The 19,347-nt window shown below is 43.0% G+C and overlaps 1 long non-coding RNA gene across 1 annotated transcript; it reads right to left on the bottom strand.

The window, feature by feature from the left end:
- Nucleotides 1–446: 446 nt before the first annotated feature.
- Nucleotides 447–18,257, bottom strand: LOC120396781. Its single transcript, XR_005593371.1, has 3 exons — nucleotides 18,169–18,257; nucleotides 1,914–1,983; nucleotides 447–959 (listed from the first exon to the last, which is right to left on the bottom strand). It is a non-coding gene; the product is annotated as an uncharacterized LOC120396781 (long non-coding RNA).
- Between the last annotated feature and the right edge of the window lie 1,090 nt (nucleotides 18,258–19,347).

The raw sequence follows: 19,347 nt of genomic DNA on the forward strand, positions 1-19,347 counted from the left end.
GAGAATAATATTTATGGCACACTAATAGCATGTTATATTTTAAAAATATTAACACTTTGCTCAAAAAAAATCTCATTTTTTGACATTCAAAGCATGGCCCTAGGTGACACGACTTTGTAGGAGCAAAGGGACAGCTAGGCAACAGAGCACAAGATTCCCACAAATAGGGAGGAGATAACTTGCCTGGTTTTTCCATCTGTTTATTCTTTAAATGCTGATGCTGGCTCTCTGAATGTTTTTGTGTATGTCTAATGGGGAAATGTGCACCACCATTTGGGATGTGTGGCTTTGGTTTTTGGCACTTGTAGTCTAATTTGTTACTTGTGAGTTATACTAGTCAGAATTCCAAATAACATCAGGCAGGTACTTACCTTTCAAGCATAAATATTTTTGTTCTGCAATACCCTAAAATCTTCTAAAACGCAGGGTAATTCACACCTGGTGTTTCAACTTTCTCCAGGGGAGAAGCCCTGCCTCCTATTAAATAAAACATTGGCTCATTACATTTTCCCACACTTGTCTAGCTGTGGGCCTGCCCCTGTCAGACACAGAAACAGCCCCTAGGAAGAGTGGCCCCGGAGTAAGTTCCACGGGAGCAGCCCCTGGAAATGGAGGAAGGTGCAAGGACCAGGGAGCAGGAAACAGAAGCTAGATAGGAGAAAAGTCAGGGACACCCCTTCCTATCTCACCTGAGGGTGGGTGGCTTTCACTTCTGGAAAGTTCCAAATGCTTGGCCAGGCTTAGGACTTTGGGTCCATGGAACACAGTGTGAGGGGCAGCTCAGTGGGCTCACCCTTATTCCTAATACGACTAAGGAGATAAACAGTGATCCTTTCTCCTTACTTGTGCACCTGCCCAGGGGGCAGGCACAATTTGCCCTCTGTGTCATGATGCTTACGGATGTCTGGCAGATCTTTCTCCCTGAAGATAAGGCACTTCAAAGGTCAGATGCAATGAATCTGTAATAAAGAGCTCTTTGTTATATTGAAGGAGAGGCAGGACTTAAACATTTTGTTTTAAAGAGGTTTTATGCATGGTCCATCCCCGAGCCTCTGGTGCATGTGAGATCAACTTCCAATTCGGGCAAAAGATCAAAAATTCTAGCGGTCTGGGACCTCTGGTTGTTTTTATCCATGAAATTTAGAGGTGTGTGAAGACCAGATCAAAGAATAAGTTTATTGAGCAAGGGTGCGGTCAGAGTGACTCTTAATTCTGAAATAACGGCTAGCAGCCAGATTATAGAAAATGTCACACACCCCTTTTCAAATTTTTGAAGTGAAGAGGACTCTGGAAATGGCTGTTTGCCAATATTTCATACAGTGCTTGAGACATTGCATGACTTACCAAATGATATTATATTAATTCAAACTGTTTTATTTGTTTTAAATGTTTGAACTGGAGGGAGGGCTGATCCAAACCTTTGAAGTCAATGGGAGTTTTCTCATTGACTTCAGTGCTCTTTGGATCAGACCCAAAGTGACCTCCTATCAATTTCTGTCACAGTGTTTAAATACTGAGATCATCTTTGGCAGCTAGTGGTATCTTTTTTTCTAATACCTGTGCGAAAGTCTGTGTGGTGTTAGCCTGTTGAACATTAGTTTCTGTTACTGCAAAGAAACCAGCGTTTCCTGCTCAGTGCACAGTTTTAACTTTCTCTGTCCTAGTGAAGTGCACAGCAAATGGGGCAGTGGAAAAGAATGCACAGTTCAAGCATGTGATGCTTTCGCATATCTCTGCAAAGATGCTTGGGGAAAGGATTTTTCCGAAGGAACAATTCCACACATGCTTACCAAATGTTTCAGGGAGATAGCCTCTTGTAGCCATGACAAATAAATGGGTAATTTTATTTTCCTTACTAAGAATCCCCCATAGCTCAGTTAAATTCCTTTACCCCCAAGAGATCTGCTACTTACAGAGTAGTTCTTGCTGGCTCCATGCGATACTTCAGTCCGTCTGTTTTCCTCCTCCTAGCATTGTTTTTCTCTGTGCAAGAAGACTACTTTAAGTCAGTCATCACTTACAATGGCCAATAAAGATTGTTAAATAAACACTGTTAAATAAACTGTAGTTGCAGTCCCAGTGTGGCTGGCAAAACTGGGACTCAACCAGCAGCTGATATGTGCACTGACCTGAACATGTCCCAGTTCTCCGCAGTAACATATACATTGCATCATGCTGACAGTCATTTGTTTTTTAGCATGGGTAATCACCAATATGTTCTTTTAAGTGAGATTCATAGATGCTGATTACATTTATTGCATAAATTACTTCATTATTAAAATCAGGTCATTTGAGCCCAAAAACCATTAACATGCAATCTATTAGCATAATTTCATAAGCTAATAAATCAAGCACAGGAAAAGAATTAAGCGGGTTCTTAGTGATAAGTGTTTCTTCAGAGATTAAGGAACACAATTTTCTTATGAATATATTAACATTTAGAGCGAATTCATGCAAAAGCAATTTTTCTGCATATATAAAACTTGTGCTAAATTTTCATATTCAACCTCCAGAACTGTTTCAAAATGAGGGTTTTTTCCAAATCACTCGAAAGCAATTTGATGTTGAACCAATTAACCTGCTGCGATGTTCTCTACCTGTAAAATTCTTACCTTTCCACTTTTATCAAATAGCTAAAGCCAAGAATAAAAAATGCCAAGATTTTGTTTAAAAGAAAACAAGAAACCATAGTTAATGGAGTATTCATCCAAGGTGAATTTAAATGTATTATTTATGTTAAAATGTACCAGTAAAATTATCTTTCTAATACTATGCAAGATATATCTAATTAATATCTATGGTTGTCTTATAAAAAAGGTGCATTAAAATGGATTTTATTCCCAGTCCTTCTGTAATAGGCTCTGATACTTACCAGAATAATACAGAAATGGGCTTTTATTCATTTCACCAATTAGATTTTGATTGCTTCTGAGTAAAGCAACTGTAATTATTTGGATACAAGAATGTCGCATGGAAACAGTGAATTCAAATATAAACTAAACCATAATAAGTAGGAGAATGTACAGAAATTTTACCAAGTTACTAGACAGCCATGATTTTTTTCACATGTAGATGGTGGTGTTTTTCCAGTCCCTTGCCTACTATTTTAGCATGTTTAATAAACTTCACCCTCAATATCAGACTCTCTGCTGTGACACACAGTGACTCAGCTTCAAGGCACACAAACAATCATATTTATTATATAATGCTCGCAATGCTTGGCATTTGTGGCCTTATAATTCCTCAAGACAGTAACACAAAGCCTTTTTCTTCTCTTGGCACTCTAAAAGAAATCAGGTAACTTTATGAGATTGGTTGAGCACACTGCTGTATACTGACTGGCTCAATGGAGATAATCACAGAAGGAGAAATATACTCAGCTACAGGAGGTGTAGAGAATGCCCCAAACACAGTGAAAGTGGTTCCATTGAACAAAGGTAGTGGGCAAGCAACAGAACGGCCATGCTGAGAATGCATGTTACAGAGGGGAGTGCACTAGGATTTCTTTCGCTGTGGCAACACGCTCCACTAATCCTCATAAGTCATACAAAACACAGAGGGTGAACTGCTTTACAGAGGGTGTACAAAACAGAACTCCAACCTTAACTATGGCATTGGTATTACGACACCATAATACCGTACCTATCTTCTGTTTGCTAATCCATGGAGTTCTGTGCTGAAGGTGGTGGAAGGTAGAAGGCCTTGCTGTCTTCATTGAAGGTAACTTACAGTGCAGATATTTTAGGAGAAAAATCCTATTATATATTAATATAATTCCAAGATTTTGAGCTAAATTGTGGTTTAAAGCCAGAAGCACCAAACTGAAAGCTAATAGGAGTCATCTGAATGACTAGGCAACATTTCTCCCCTGGAAACCATGCTGAATTGGTGAATTCTGCCACCCTGGGAGAGGATACAGCACATGTCCAGCTAACCCATTTACTCTCTTAGCAGGTATACAGATCCTGAATACTAAAGAAATATCTCTATATAAATAATATGTGTAGTGCACTCAGGCAGTGTGGTTTGATTTAAGAAACAAGCCACCAAATTTATAAAAATCTATCTGACTTGTATTTCACTGAAAACAGATTTTGGCAATCTCTAATTACTATAGCCAAAAACAGTGTTTCTAGACTGGCCGCATGAAGATTGTGGGTAAAATTATTACCATTACTTATGTCATTATCTATATCGCTGAAACAAACGCATTAGTACCTCAAACGTTTTGGACCAAATTAGGCATTTGCTCCTGCACTACTGAAATCAGTGCAAATGTTGCCATTGACTTAAATGGGAATAAAATAAGGTCCTATGTTTACAGGGATACCAACAAATAATTACATGCACATGTAAGTGGTGGCATATTTTGCAGGTACAGTTAAGAGGCCTATTTTTGAAAATATGACTGTTGTGCTCTGTTTATACAAGTATTTATTTGCAAAGTGAAATGAACTTAAAAGGTCAAAAGTAGAATTGAAAATCTAGCATCTTTATATCTACACTGCATACCAGGGCCGCCCGGGGGGGCGGGGCAAGTGGGGCAATTTGCCCCGGGCCCCAGAGGGGCCCCCACGAGAATATAGTGTTCTATGATATTGCAACTTTTTTTATGGACGGGGCCCCCAAAATTGCTTTGCCCCAGGCCCCCTGAATCCTCTGGGTGGCCCTGCAGCATACACCATAGGAGGAGGTCTGGCTTATTCAATATGCAAATAGTGTTACAGTATATAACACATGGATACTGTAAACCTTTTTCAAAAGCACTTTCCATTCAAATAAAAAATTGTCCATTTATGAAATCTAAGAAGATACAGTAAATATTATGAAAACATGAAGTAATTAGAACTGATTGCATGTGCATTTAAATTTATTAAATTGATTTTGTTCAAATCTAGCAATTTAAGCCAAATCTGAGAGTTCCTTTCTTTGACTTGTTCTTTCCTTTCTACTTAAACTGATCTCAAATGTGTAAAACTACATAGCTGATTAGTGCTTCCAGGTACCAAGTCACACAAAGGTTCAGATTATGAGTAAGGTTACATTTTAGTCACAGGTATTTTCAGTAAAAGTCATGGACAGGTCACAGTCAGAAAACAAAAATTCACAGCTGATGACCTGTCCATGACTTGTAGTATATACTCCCGACTAAATCTTGGGTGATCTGGAGAGGGAGCTCTGGGGGCACCTCGGGTATTCTGGAGGGGTGGCCTGGGACCACCGCTGGTGCTCAGGGGTAGGGAGGGATGTGGTGTGAGGCCCAGGACTGCTGCTGGTGTTGGGGGAGGAGGGCCCAAGACTGCCCCAGAAGCGGCCACTGCAGCTAGCCCGAGGGCCTCCCGAGCTGCTTGGGCGGCACTGGGGTCAGTTGCACTGGCTGCTGCAGAAGTCACGGAGGTCCTGGAAAGTCACAGAATCTGTGACAGACTTGCAGCCTTAATTATGAGCTACCTCAGTGGATAGTCCTCCTCATGGGTGAGTAAGAATGCAATCAGAGCGAAGGAGAGGATGTTATGTTGGTGTCTATAGAGTTTCGAGATTGGCAACAGATGTTCAATGACATCCAAGCAAATACAATTAATCTTAAATTATGATTTATTCTCCATTCATTTTTAAATTTCTTTTTTCAGCCTATTTATACTAGTAATTGTCTCTATTTGCTGTTATCACGGAATCTTGCATTGTTTTCCAAGAAAATATGATGATACAAGGTTTGATGCAGGAGGATAGGAAAGGGGTGGGCTAATAATTTTCCACTGAAGAATTATAGGCAACGCTGGTAGTGATGACTATTGTTATGATTGCCCAATGCTTTCCATTATAACAGCGGTCCTTAACCAGGGGTATGCGTACCCCTGGGGGTATGCAAATGTCTTCCAGAGGATACATCAACTCATCTAGATATTTGCCTAGTTTTACAACAAGCTACATAAAAAGCACTAGTGAAGGCAGTACAAACTATAATTTCATGCATACAATGACTTGTTTATACTGTTCTATATACTGTACACTGTAATGTAAGTACAATATTTATATTCAAATTGATTTTTATAATATAGTAAAAATGAGAACATAAGCAGTTTTTCAGTAATAGTGTGCTGTGACCCTTTTGGGTTTTGATTTGGTAAGCAAATAGTTTTTAAGTGAGGTGAAACTTGGAGGTATGTAAAGACAAATCAGACTCTTGAAAGGGGCACAGTAGTCTGGAAAGGTTGAGAGCCAGTGCATTATAAGACCCTGCTTCCAATTACTTACAACTTTGCCAATTTTAACTGTCTGGGCTGAAATTTTCCATACCGGTTGTCTGCCTCAGGCTGAATTGATTTTTGAAAGCTTCAGCTACAATAGTTCTTCAGAAATAAGTTAGGGAAAATTTTTTTCCCGTGTTAAAATATTCTTAAAATAATTTATTGTGAAGCCTCCATGCTTTGGAGCAGGGACTTTAAATTGGGGGGGGAGGGGGAAGAAGGGGGGAGTGTCACCATAATATCACAGGTGTGCCTTTCACTGTCTTGTGAAAATCCACTCAAATTCACCAAGTTAATGAGCTTCCAGCCATGTTTGTGTTTTGATGTAAGGCAATCAGAAACACAACTTAAAAAAAAAAGAGAATTAAAAACAGACAGAATATACCAATAATAATCACAGGAAATTCATGTAATGAAATTTCATCTTTAAACAACTTTGTGTTCTAAGCTGCTTTTCTTTTGCCTTGAAAGGTAATTAAGCAGTGTAAATGATACGTCTTCTTTATTGGAGCTAGCAATACTTTATTATAATCAAAACCAATGTTATTTAGTGCTGCAAACAAAAGTCTATTGATCTAACGGGAATTCTCTCAAATTTTACAGGCAATATCAGTTGATGAAAAACTTGAAAAATGTTGAAATAAACTTCAAAATTGTCATGGGATTTTTGACATTTTGATTTTGAAATTTAAGCGAAATTATAGTTCAACTTTTAAACAAAATGTAAAAGGTTTAAATAAGGGCTGTCAATCGCAGTTAACTCACATGATTAACTCACAAAAATTAATTGCACCGTTAAACAATAGAATACCAATTGAAATTTATTAAATATTTGGATGTTTTTCTACATTTTCTGTATCAGTGTTGTACTTGAAATCAAGTGTATATTTTTTATTACAAATATTTGCACTGTAAAAATGATAAACAAAATAAATAGTATTTTTTCAATTCACCTCAGACTAGTACTATAGTGCAATTTACAAATGTAGATTTTTGTTCTTACATAACTGCACTCAAAAACAAAACAATGTAAAACTTCAAAGCCTGTAAGTCAACTCAGTCCTACTTCTCGTTCAGCCAATCGCTAAGACTACCACATTTGTTTACATTTACAGGAGATAATGCTGCCCTCTCCTTATTTGCAATGTCACCAGAAAGTGAGAACAGGCATTTACATGGCACTTTTGTAGCTGGCATTGCAAGGTATTTACGTGCCAGATGTGCTAAACATTCATATGCCCCTTCATGCTTTGGCCAGCATTCCAGAGGACATGCTTTCATGCTTATGATGCTCGTTTAAAAAAATAATGCGTTAATTAAATTTGTGACTGAACTCCTGGGGGGAGAATTGTATGTCCCCTGCTCTGTTTTACCCACATTCTGACATATATTTCATGTTATAGCAGTCTCGGATGATGACCCAGCACATGTTGTTCATTTTAAGAACGCTTTCACTGCAGATTTGACAAAACGCAAAGAAGGTACCAATGTGATATTTCTAAAGATAGCTACAACACTCGACCCAAGGTTTAAGAATCTGACGTGCCTTCCAAAATCTGAGAGGGACTAGATGCGGAGCATGCTTTCAGAAGTCTTAAAAGAGCAACATTCTGATGCGGAAACTACAGAACCTGAACCTCAAAAAAGAAAATCAACCTTCTGCTGGTGGCATCTGAATCACATAAGGTAAATGAACATGCGTCGGTCTGTACTGCTTGGGATTGTTATTGAGCAGAACCCATCATAAGCATGGATGCATGTCCCCTAGAATGGTGGTTGAAGCATAAAGGGACATGTGAATCTTTAGCACATCTGGCACATAAATATCTTGCGATGCTGGCCACAACAACATCTGTTCTCACTTTCAGGTGACACTGTAAACAAGAAGTGGGCAGCATTATCTCCTGCAAATGTAAACAAACTTGTTTGTCTGAGCGATTGGCTGAACAAGAAGTGGGACTGAGTGGACTTGCAGGCTCTAAAATTTTACATTGTTTTATTTTTTAATGCAGTTTTTTGTAAATAATTCTACATTTGTAAGTTCAAATTTAATGATAAACGGATTGCACTACAGTACTTGTATTAGGTGAATTGAAAAATACTATTTATTTTGTTTTTTTAGAGTGCAAATACTTGTAATGAAAAATAAATATAAAGTGAGCACTGTACATTTTGTATTCTGTGTTGTAATTTAAATCAATACATTTGAAAATGTAGAAAACATCCAAAAATATTTAAATAAATGGTATTCTATTGTTTAACAGTGCAATTAATCATGATTAGTTTTTTTAATCACGCGATTAATCACGGTTCATTTTTTTAATTGCTTGACAGCCCTAGTTTACATTGAAAAACATTTTGACATTATTAAAATGAAACTTTGATCCAAACTGACGTCCGCTCCTCCCCCCAGATCTTTGGTTCGTTAAAATTTTTTGAGATTTCAATTTTTTTCATTCTGATTTGGGACAGGAAAAATATGCAGACTTTTGCATGATGGGATAGCCATTTCCTGCTCAGCTATAGTAGCCAGCAGAAGAAACTCTACACAACTGGAGACCAAGCTCAGTAATCATGAATAACGAGAGCCTGAAGATCATTCTCAATCCCAGGCTTCATGCAGACCAGTACAAGGCACTGCTGCCATACAATTCCAGTGAAGTTACTGCCTTACTTTTAATTATTCATTATCAGTCAGAATTCCTGTAGCTTTCTTAGCAGTATTCCAGAAGCCAAACAAAGAATATCAATGAATGAATTTGAATCCATTCTTTTAGCTAAATAATTCTAAATGCCTCTTATTCTAAACTTTAAAAATGAATATGTTAATGCAAAATATTTTTGTTCGATTAAGTTATCACATATAGTGGGTAAATCAGATATTTGCAAAAGTTTTTTCTTAAAAGTTGGAGAATAGGGCAAGTTTAAATATTCACAGATGCAGTTTCTCCCCTCATGCTGTGTACCATAGGTATAAAGTGGCAGTGTAGACTAATGTCTCTCCAGTTACTCCTCTTATCCCAAAGCAGAGGAGAAGAAGGGCAGATAGTGGACTACAGATCGGGACCACACATTTCAAAGAACCTCCAGTTCTTGGTAAGCAACTTCCATGTCTTCTCCAAGTGCAGGTTCCTGTATTCAAACAGAAGTCGGGTGGAAGAATGCAGTTGGTATAGATGTCTGTAATACTGCTGTCCCGACAGCTGCATCTGCAGACGAGGCCTGGGCTAAGGTGCAGTGGTTCATAAAAGTATGGCTGGAACTCCAGGTCTTACAAATGTCCAGATATTTTTGAAAGAAGAGATGCTATTGAGGTTGCCTGTGCTCTGGTGGAATGGGCCCTCACCCCTCCAGGGAAGGAGTACACACCGACTAATAAAGCCTGATACAGCTGGAGAACCACCCAGTTGCTGAGAAGATAATGCTTGACTTCATGATCATTCTACTATAGCAACAAATAGTCTAGGGTGGCATTCTCCTAACTGATTTCATTCTTTGCAGGCAGAACGCTAAAGCCCATCTGATGTTGAGAGAATGAAGTCTCCTCTTCTCGTTGGGAGCATGATGTTTTGGAAAGAATACTGGTAAGAGAATCAGTTCACGTGAAACTCAGAAATTACCATAGGGATGAATTTATGGTGGAGATGACGGGGAACCTTCATATGAAATGTGGAGTAAGGCAGGTCAGCCATGAGTGCGCCCAGTTCACCTACTCTTCTGGCTGATGTGAAAGTGAGTAGGAAGGACAGATGGTACATTGAACACATGGGAACAATATACAGAGAAAGGCAATGATTAGGGATATGGAACAGCTTCCATATGAAAAAAGATGAAAAAGACTGGGACTTTTCAGCTTAAAGTGAAGCGAATAAGGAAGTGTTATTTACTCCTTAACATAATACAAGAACCAGAGGTCATCCAATAAATTTTAATAGGTGGCGGGTTTAAAACAAACATTAACAAGTACTACTTCATACAACACACAGAACTTGTTGCCAGGGGATGTTGTGAAGGCCAAAAATATAAATTAGATAAGCTCATGAAGGATAGGTTCATCCATGACTATTAGCCAAGCTGGTCAGGGACATCTGGGTGTCACTAGGTCTCTGACTGCCAGAGGCTGGGACTGGATGACAGGATGGCTCACCTGATAATTGCCCTGTTCCATTCATTCCCTCTGAAGCATCTGGCACTAGCCACCTTCAGAAGACAAAACACTGGGCTAGATGGATGACTGGTCTGACCCAGTATGGCCATTCGTATGTGGTCACCAGTTCAAAGAGTAGTCTGGTAAGTATTGAGAGTACAAGACTGATGTCCCATTGTGATGTTTGTTTTACCACTGGCAGGAATTTCCTAATGAAACCTTTCAGGAATCTGATTTTTGTTGGGTGAGTGAAAATAGAATAGCTTTCAACCAGAGGATAGATGACTGACTACTGCTAAGTGGACCCCCCAGTGAACGAGTGGAAAGTCCCAATGTACTGAGGGATGAGGAGGTAGTTAATTCAGGAATACCTACTGTTTCTGAAGATAACTGGTTCTGTTGTGTCCAAGTAGAGAAATGCCTCCATTTAGCTAGATATGGTCTCTGGTGGAGGCCTCTCTGCTGTATTTGAGAACAGTTTGAACAGCCTCTGAACATCTAGGTCTGAGGCCCATCCAAATAATATACTGTGAGTTGAAGAGGGCCTGGGCTGAGATGTCTGATCATTCGCCTGAGTGAACAGATCTGATGGGAGGAGAGGTTGACTGTAACGGGTTGGACTCACCCCCACGGCGCCTCCTACTGGTTGCTCTCCGAATAGAGCTCAGTCCAGCTCCGGAGCGCCCTCTGCAGGCCGGTGATCCACCTGTTCTTCTGGCCCCCGTGTCCCTTCCTAGACCCGGTGCCCCTTTCTCTGGGGTGCTGCCCCCTGGCAATAACCCCTTTCTTACTCTGTCTGGGTTTCCCCTTCCTTGGGAACCCACCACCCTACTATCCCCACTTCGCCTCAGTAGTGGCTACTGCCAGTCATTGTCTAGCCCCACACACTGGGGCAGACTGCAGTATCAGCCTACTCATCACAGGCAAAGTTAGGTTCGGACCTGCTGCCTTGGCCTAACCTTAAGTTGCCCTCTGCAACCTCCCAGTACCTTCTGCCCTCTGCTAGGCCACAGCCTGGGGCTTTCCAGGCCAGAGCTCCCCCGCTCCTTAGCCTGTCCCCAGCCCTGCTTCACCGTAGGTACCTCGTCTCATCTACCAAGCAGCTAGGCCCATCTCTCTCTATCACCAGAGAGAGACTGTCTGGGCACCTGGCTTCCCTGCCTTTTATAAGGCCCTGTTCCTCAGTTTGGGGCGTGGCCCCCAGCTGCAGCCACTTCTCTAATCAGCTCAGCTTGAGAGCAGCAGCTCTCAAGCCCTGCCAAGCTGTTTCTAACCCCTTAAAACCCCGGAGCAGGGGTCCACCCTGCTACATTGACATTCATAAAAGGTCCGGAAGCCAGAACTGTCTGGGCCAGTTAGATATGATGAGAATGAATCAAGTTTTATCATGATGGATCTTTTGTAGGACCTTTTGTAGTGGTGGGAGGAAAGGTGTACGCGCTCCTGGAGTCTTGGCCTAGTGCTTCTCTGGAGCAAAATAGAATAAACATTCTGTTCATAGGGGAGGCAAATGGTCCCCATGGAGTGAAGATTTCATTCAGAAGAGAAATCCCACTTTTAGTCTGTGGAGAAGTGCCTGGTGAGATTGTCTTCCAAAGAGTTGTGCGCACCGGATAGGTATGTTGCTGACACTGTAGTGTGGTTCCTGATGTGCCATATCCATGAATTGACTGCCTGTGATGGGGTGTATGCACCTCAAGTGAGTGCCCCCTGGTTGAATGTGTCCATGCCTGCAGTTTTCTCCATTTCTCCGCTCACTGTGCCCCCATCAGCCGCTGTGCTTAGACCGATCTTTGGTGACTCAGCTCTCCGGCCAAGTCACACACAGTCCATGTGCAAAACAAACAAACCCCTTCCAGGGCGGGTATAAGTCCAAAATGTCCTGCAGCTCTCCCTAAGCTCAGTCCTTTAACAGTCCAACCCAGCCCATCATGGTACCCCTCTGTTGGCAATGTCTCTGTAGCCCTCCCCGGGCTCAATCTTCAGTCTGACTGTAAGCGTGCAGACTCACCCCTGCGCCGCCTCCTGCTGGTCTTTGTCGGGAATTAGCTCGTCCAGCTTCCAGAGTGCCCTCTGCAGGCTGGTGATCTGCCTTACCACTGGCCCCCATTTCCCTCCCAGGACCCTGGTGCCCCTTTCTCGGGGGTGCTGCCCCTCTGGCAGTAACTCCTCAGTCTTGGGGTCTCCCCGCCCAGGGGAACCCCCACCCCCTATCCCCACCTTGCCTCAGTCATAGGCTACTGCCAGTCACCAACTAGCCCCCACTCCCTGAGGCAGATTGCAGTATCAGCCACTCATCACAGGCAAGGTTGGGTTTGGACCTGCTGCCTCTGCCTAGCCTTGGGTGGTCCCCGGCAACCCAAGTACCTGTTTTGCCTTTTACTAGGCCACAGCCTGGGGGGTTTCCAGCCCAGAGCTCCCTTGGCCTTCCCCCAGCCCTGCTCCAATCCAGGTACCTTCTCTAGCTCCCCAGCAGCCAGGCCTGTCTCCCTCCACAGCTAGAGGAGACTGTGCACCTTTACTCATGCTCAAGCCTTTATAGAGCGAGCTGGGCCCTGATTGGGGCATGGCCCCCAGCTGAGGCTGTTTCCCCCAATCAGCCTCGCTGCTTTTTCTCCTCCCACAGCCCTCCTCCCGGGCTGTTTTAAACCCCTCAGGGCAGGAGCGGGTAACCACCCCGCTACACTGACCAACAGGGCTTATCTCAATACACTAGTTGCCCAGCTTATGGGTGAAGGTTCTTGCTCTGGGGTGGAGCAGCACCCCCAGGGCTTCTTCCTCCCTGGAAGCTCTTTACTCATCCTCTAGTCTTCTGACCCCAGCTCTCCAATTAGGTCAATCTCGGTTTAGCTACTGCAGCCAGCCAGGAGCACCTTTTGCTGCCCCAATCCCTGCCGGCAGACTGAACTCACTCTGGCCCTGCAGCTCTTTTTATATGAACCTGCTGGGCCTTGACTGGCTGTGTCCCACGCAGCTGCTCTATGCAGCTTGGAGGACCTCTCCACTTCCCTTTTCTGGAGCAGGGTGTGGCAGGGCTGCGAGGCTTCCAACAGGAGGCCTCAGGTCCAGTCCACCCTGTCACATGCCTCTATTCAGAGAAGAAGAGATTGTGCTCTGCCTTGTTTTTTACGTAGAAGACAATCGTCATGTTTTCAGCCATTGAGTGACTATGACAGATCAGAGTAACTGGGAGGATTGCACTACAGACTGCCCTTAGTTCTAGGAGAGCAATAGGCATCCTGGCCTCCATGTGCCTTGCGTAGCCCTTGTGTGCTCCCCATCCTGTGAGGGATGCATCCATGATTATGGTCGCATCATGTGGGGCTGAAAGGAAAAGGTGTGTTCCAGGTACATCCAGTGAACAAGAGAAACCATGATCCTGGTGGGGACTGTTACTTTGATATTGTCTTTGTCTAGTAAGTAAACAGATTGGAGCCAGCCCTGTATGTAATGGAGGTGAAATCTGGCAAATGGTATTATATAGCTCGATGGGGCCATGTGGCCTAGTAGGGAAAGACAGACCTTGACAGTGGTTCAAGGTCTGAGGATGATTTGTTCTATCAGGCTGTTCGATGCCTGGAATCCCTCCATAGGAAGGTCGGCCTTTGCTGAGGCTGAGTCTAGAGTTGCTCCTATGAAATCTGTTTTTATGGGAGTCAGAGGAGACTTTTCTCTGTTTATACAGATTCCCAAGGATGCCAGGAGAAGGTCATCCACGTGACCTACTCTTTGATGACCCTGGGTGCTTTTACCAGGCCGAACGGAAATACTCTGAACTGGTGGTGGTCTTGTTCTAACAGAAATTTGAAGAACCTTCTGTAGGATGGATTAATGTCAACATGAAAGTAAGCATCTTTCAAGTCGAGAACCACAAATCATATGCACCTCTCCAGAGAATAGAATAACTGAAGCCAATACAACTGGAACCAAATGCACCCAGTATATACACCCTACACACTATCGTAGTAATCTTTGTACAAAATATGCCTTGTAAGGTATCATATGAAAACTAATAACTCACTGGTTAATAACATCATGGTGACATGTGTGTAGCAGCATTATATATAAAGTTATGAATTTCCCCTGTATGATGATTATAGCACAAGTTGAAACCCACATAGCCCTGACTAGGCATAAGTTGTTAAACAGTTCTATCCTAAACAAAGAAATGTGTTTACACTTCAACTTACATATAAGTAGTAAACAGGGCCCTTGGGACAGCAAGAGGGGGTAAACCAGTTTCTCAAAGATAAAGGACAAGCTGATGCCTCTAGCCAGGTGTCATCAGTTGACTGGCACTCACCAGTCAAGTGGCCTTTCTTTGACAATGAAGTGGGGCAGAACAGATCAAACTACATTTTAGCAAGCAAATACCAAGGAACCTCTTTCACCATGAGACTTTGAGTCCATCCTTGCAGCTGGAAGGAATTTTATCTAGGGCTAACCTTCAGGAAGATGCATTTCAAAGGATGACTGGACTATAAAAGTGAGAGAAATATAGCCTGTGGTGTTTTTGCCTTTCTCTCTCTAAGACAACAAAGGAATGAACCAGCCTTTTGACTTTGGAAGGGATCCTAACATGTAAATTTGGTTAGCAACATTGCTAACCAAAATGTAAGGATTTTATCTTGAACCAAGTTTAGTTTACACTTCAGTAACTAGAACGTATTTTATCTTTTTCTCTTGTAACCATTTCTGACTTTAATACCTTGTACTTGTACTCACTTAGAATCTGTCCCTCTGTAGTTAAATAAACTTGTTTTATTTTTTTAATCAAAACTAATCCATTGTTGTGTTTAAACTGAACTGTTGAGGGTAATTCCAGTTAAAAGTGTTGCATATTGACCCCTTAAATGCGGAATGGACCTATAATATATTTTCTCCTCCCTTGGTTTTCACACCTCAACTGTTAGAAGAGGGCCTCATCCTCTCTGATTGAACTAACCTCGTTATCTCTAGCCTGCTTCTGGCTTGCATATATATACCTGCCCCTGGAAATTTCCACTACATGCATCCGACAAAGTGGGTATTCACACATGAAAGCTCATGCTCCAATACGTCTGTTAGTCTATAAGGTACCACAGGACTCTTTGCTGCTATAATATCTGAACTGCCCAGGAGAAAGCTGGACTGTGCAGAACACACATTTGGGGGAAAATTCAGGAGTGTGTTGGGGCTACCCTGAAGTGGGGTGACCAGATCTCCTGATTTTATAGGGACAGTCCCAATTTTGGGTCTTTTTCCTATATAGGCTCCTATTACCGCCACCCCCTATCCTGATTTTTCACATTTGCTGTCTAGTCACCCTACCCTGAAGTTAGTAACCAAGGCTGGTGGAAGCCATAGTGTGGCTAGTGTGGTGCAGGCAGAGCTGCTGGACCAGCTCTGTAGCTATACACAGACACTCAGGGTGTGACCTGCATGCTGTTTGCAAGCAGTCCAGCATGGGGGCTACAACTTCAAAGCAGTATGAGGCACCCAAGGTTGCAGGACAGGTGGTAACACAATGCCTCAGTGGATTGGATCGCACCTGGAATGACACAGTAACCATGTGGAATTTTGATTTGTGCTTAAAGATACTTAGCTGACAAGTCAAGAATGGGTCTTTATCCTCTTTTTCCTCGGAACTGTGAAATATGTGGAACAAACCCCTTTTTCTTGAAGTTGGAATGGCACTTTCTCTATAGCCCCTTGCCAAAGGATAGAGTCCACCTCCTGAAGGAAGATTTCTTCATGAGAGTGGTCTTTGAAGAGGGGCTGTGAGAAGCACTTGATGTAAACAGAATAGACTATATCCGGTATTCACCTATCTGTTGTTAATGTCCTCTAGTTGTGGGTGAAAAAGGCGAAGTGGCCACAAAAGGTTTGGGAGACCCTAAGAGATGCCATGCATGAGGGTTCTCAGGCATCCTGGCAAAAGCTGGTTGGTGAGTGGGGTTGAGCAGCTGCAGTTGAGAAAGCTGCAAACCTCGGTCTTTGTACCACGTGGCATTTGGGCAGTGGTTCATAAGGGCTCTGGTGGTAGAATGGCTGAGGAAGAGGTCTTGATTTATACACCTGCTTGTGTTGTGTTCTCTTTGGAACTGGGGTATGAATGCCCAGAGAATTGTCCTGGAGTCTTTTACCACGTGTATCTACTCATCAGTCTTCTCACTGAAGCGATTAGATTTGTCAAAGGGCAAGGCCTCTGTGGTACTCTAGACCTCCCTGGGAAACAGTGAGTTAAGCCAAGATTCACACCTCATAACTATTGCCATAGCCAGGGGCGGATTAGGGTTGTGTGGGGCCTCTGGGCCAGAGCAAGTGGCAGCCCCTCTCCACCCTTTCTGCCACCAATCTGCCCCTTTCCCCTGCTATTCCTGTTGGGGCATGAGGGGCTAATCTGTTACTGGCCTTAGCTATAGAGCACTTGACATGCTATCAGCTACATCCATTGCAGGTTGAAGAGAGGTCATGGCTACCGGTTTGCCATTGGGACCTGTCCTCCTAAGGGAGTTTGTCTTTGAACTGTAGGAATTTGGAATAGTTTGTAAAATCATATTTTGCTAACAGGTCTGTTAGTTAGCAATACTAAACTGAAGGTCGGTGGACGAAAATAGAAAGTCTAGGCATTTAGTGCCTTTGTCTGCAGAGGTTTCCTTGAGGGTGCTGTAGCCTGGATCTCTCTGTGGCTGCTTGCCCTACTAGGGAGTTGGGTGCAGCGTGAGTAAACAGACTCTGACTTTTTATCTGGTACAAAGTATCATCACCCCTCAGCCCTCTTTGAGAATGGTGGGCACAGTTAGTAAGTGTATGTCCTACTGTCCTGGCTAGTGCAACGATGACCTTATTTACTGGGAGGGCCACCTGGCTGGCACCAGAAGGCTGCAAGATGTCCAGGAGCCTCTGCTGAGTATCATGGACCTCCTTGAGTGGGATCTAGAGTTCAGTCAATACCCTCTGCAAGAGCTCTTGGTATTGCCTGTGATCATCAGGCAGGGATTGGGTGATTGCCTCATTGGGTGAGGAGGATGACATGCCTATCGGAACTGTCGACACTGGTAGATCCAGTTCAATTTCTTCCTCTGTGTGCTCTAATGGAACCAGCTAGTGTCAGCTAGGAGAAGAGAGGGCTGGTTGGGATTCACGTATGGATCTGGAGTGCCTAGCATAGGGATCCCCAGGCACTGGGTACCATAGGTCTCCTGGATAGTCATAGCTGGGTAGAGGATGGGTCTATCACAGGGTATGCGGTGCAATCCAGACCAGTGAGGGGTTGCCATCACCTTCCCTGTAACCCTGGGTGCCTTACAATGCTTTGCTGCTGTAGCTCCCAGCCTGGGACACTTAGAACCAGCTTGCAAGCATGGAAGTCACTCCCTGCGTGCTTCAGCAGCTCTTACCCCAGCAGCTCTCCTGGACAGCTCAGAAATAATAAGGTTCATTGCTCCTTTAAAGCGACAAAAGCACATTACATCTGATTAACTTAAGTGGGGTAATACACCCTTTCCTTCAAACACAGCACATGGTTGGGTGGAATTTACATAGCTTACTACCCATCAAGCTATTTGGGGGCAAGGACTCTCTCTTACAGGGCCTGCTACACTGAGGCCCTCACTCCTGGATGGAGCTGCTTGGTGCCATTGTAATAGACACACAAGGCGGGGGGAGGAGGGACTCTCAGATGATGCAGAGCGAACTCAGGATACTGACCTGTATCAAAACTGCCAAAATGTATTTGCCACTTTTGAAAGTGGGTTTCTAGTTTTCTGAAGCTTTATTCTATGGACTTACCTACATTCCCAGCACTGAAATATTCAGCTGAGCCCCGCAGGACTCCAGCACTTCATCAAGGAAGCTAATTTCAGCGAAGGGATTGTCACATGGAGGACTCAGAGCCTGAAGAAGGAGAAAATGTTTTCATATGGGGTTAAAAAACGCTGCAGTGAAAAACAATTTGCTAAATTCAAAAACTTGGCACAGCTCACAACAGATGTATGGAAAAGTGGATTTGCATCCTGCCAATCCTGGGGTTGTGAGAGGTGACACAGGAGCAACTACAGTGGTTCTGTGATATTCTGTGCTTTAATGGACTGTAAGATCTGACTCTACATCAGCACTGCAGAGGATATTGTGGTCATGGTATAAAAGTATACTGGAACGTATACAAATAGTAACCACTAATTGATCATCTCAAAATGTTCACCAACACTCAAGCCTAAGGGTGTTTGGGATTCCCACATACATGGTGGTGAAACAATGAAGAGGATGCAAAAACTACATGTATTTAATAAGGCCAATTTCCTCTTCTCCAGTTCTCATCTTGATGGAGTCCATACAGTACCTAAGGGCAAGCAGAAGCTTGGAATAAAACATTATTTCAGTCAAACTTCCTATTTTATTTTTAAAGGATAAGGCACAATCCTTAAAAGCTGCAAGGAACTAAAAAAACCTGCAGACTCAATCTTTTTCTTAAGACTTTAGTGCAGAGCCCACCTGAAAAGTGTGGTGGGGTGTACCAACCCCACACTGGGTCTGAAGGGGTTAACGTGAGTCTGTCGCTGCAATCAGCCTTACCCCGCCTTCTCTGTGAGAGCCTGGAGAGAGGCAATACAAGGAAGAACCCAGCTCAGTGATGGCTGACTGGAAAAGAGAGCAGACCTCTTGAGAGCTAGCCCTGTCAGGGAAGCTTGGCTCTAAATATTCATGAGAGCCATCAGGCCCAACCACCATGTGAGTAGTAGACCTTCCTTATTGGACTTTCTTGGCATGCTAGACACAGGATAGGACCCACCTGTCTTCCCACCTCTAAGTCTCCACAAGAATTGTGTGAGTATGTGCATGGGATGACATGGAATGTCAAACTAATATTACACTACAGCTACATTCTCTTTTGGATTGGCAGATTTGTGCTTTTACTAACCGTGTTAATACAATTATTAAGAACTCTGCTTTGCCCTCAGTGTGAGAGTC

This window comes from Mauremys reevesii, linkage group 2 (assembly GCF_016161935.1).
Source record: "Mauremys reevesii isolate NIE-2019 linkage group 2, ASM1616193v1, whole genome shotgun sequence".
Taxonomy (NCBI): Eukaryota; Metazoa; Chordata; order Testudines; family Geoemydidae; genus Mauremys; species Mauremys reevesii.